The sequence below is a fragment of the Acomys russatus genome, chromosome 23 (genome assembly GCF_903995435.1).
Source record: "Acomys russatus chromosome 23, mAcoRus1.1, whole genome shotgun sequence".
Taxonomy (NCBI): Eukaryota; Metazoa; Chordata; class Mammalia; order Rodentia; family Muridae; genus Acomys; species Acomys russatus.
This window is the reverse complement of record NC_067159.1, coordinates 40,276,571-40,278,421: the sequence shown is the minus strand read 5'-3', so window position 1 is coordinate 40,278,421 and position 1,851 is coordinate 40,276,571.

The following is a 1,851-nucleotide window of genomic DNA, read 5'->3' as shown; positions in this document are numbered from 1 at the left end:
TATTTATTGGCAAATTATACTAGGAGGAAGTTAAGCACTTTCATAACAACTAATTGTGTAAACATATGCATTTACCAACACACAAAAATTAATTTTACTAAATTGAATGAGTGTTTACTATCTTTCTTCTGATTAGATGAAAGGCAGGGCGTGTGATAGACAAATTCTAAATTCTAGAAAAGAAATTATTCTTTACAAGTGCTTATGAAGTCAGTACAGAGGTAGAGAGCTGAGTGAAGGGCCGTGTGAACTAAACAAGGCGAGTGTAGATAGGAGAGTGCCTTGCCCAGACCAGTGAGAGCAGAAAGCACAGAGTGCAACAAGAGTTGGGGATTTTGCACAGCGGTGTGCGATATTCAGCACCCTTAAAGATGAAACGTCAGAAAAAGACAAGATAAGTTCTTAGAGGTAACTTGGGTGATGCATGGAGGATCTCCTCCACCGCAACTGCAGTCTGAGCTCTATCTGGGGTCAAGGCAAAGATGCTGTAGGGGACTCTGGATGATGTACATCGGCAAAGTAGTGTCATCTGGTACCCACTTCCACCATTCTGATAGAAGACTTGGTTTCTCTGCTTGTGATAGTGCATCTTGCATTGAAGTCTATTTTGACAGTAGAATAGCTGGGCCACTTTTGTTTTGTGGTCCAGACCATTCAACCACTGACTTAGCTTATATTTAAAATGATTCCTTTGGAGACTGAAGGTGCTGCTGCGTGCTAAAGCTCTTGATTGTAATGTATACAGCCTGCATTTAGTCCACAGCACTGCCAACAAACAGATAAATCAATCTCCAGTGGCAACTTATAGTTGGATACTTTCTCTCTAACAACATTAGTCTTGAGTTGGAATATTCGTTCATTTTTATTCATGTAATTTTCCTATTACTGTTTTTAACCCACCTGTGCTATATTCTTTTTTTTCCTTTTAATTCCTCAACTCATTTGCGTTAGCCAAGCAGTTTTTTACTCATTATTTTCCTTCTTTCACAATTTGATTATTAGTTGTATGTTTTGAAATGTTATTTATTTTATGGATTTCTGCACGGTAGTTTCGTAACTATGTTTGGCTGACACTTTATTAACTTTTTCAGTGCTTAAAATTGAAGTTCCGCTTCTGCCCACACTAGGTTAGTGCTCTACTGCTAGACTCTATGCCAGAATATTGACATTTCAGACAGAACAACCCTTTATTAGGATTAGGAAAGGGTGATCAATATAAACTTTAGGATTCTTAGCAGCAGCAGTGGCTCCTGCTTACTAGGCATCTAGCACCATGCCTCCTCTGAGGTCATGGTAATCAAAAATTGTCTTGGGTTACTGCCACATATGTCCTTGGGTACAAAACCCTCTTTTTTTTTTGAGATCTCTGCTCAAGAGCCAGGTTGCCCAGTATACCAGCTAGTAGTCTTTTGTGAGGACGTTAGCGTGTCTATTTTCTAAATGCAGGTGGTGCTATAAGGGGTAAAAAAAAAGAAATCAGATTTCAAAGACTAATATTTTTAAAAAATATAAGCAGAAGCCATTAACGCTGTTAAGTGATTCTTCCTTATGTACTATTGCTGTTGAGTATTTTCTCTAGGATATAAGTACTACAGGACTGCTGTTATTATTTTAGACAGCAGATATTCCCCCCAGGTATGAGCCTCTCTGTTATTCTTTACTCCTTTTTGTATTTCCAAGCACCCATCTCGTAGCTCATTGCTTATTCCCTGCGTATCTACTAGAAAACCAACTTGTCTCACTTTTCTGAAAGTCTTTTGATGTAGCTGAGTGCACTTGTACTTATGACTACTATTACAGCTTAGATGGGATGCGCCCTCTAAAGGCTTGGTATCACAGGCATGGGCCCAC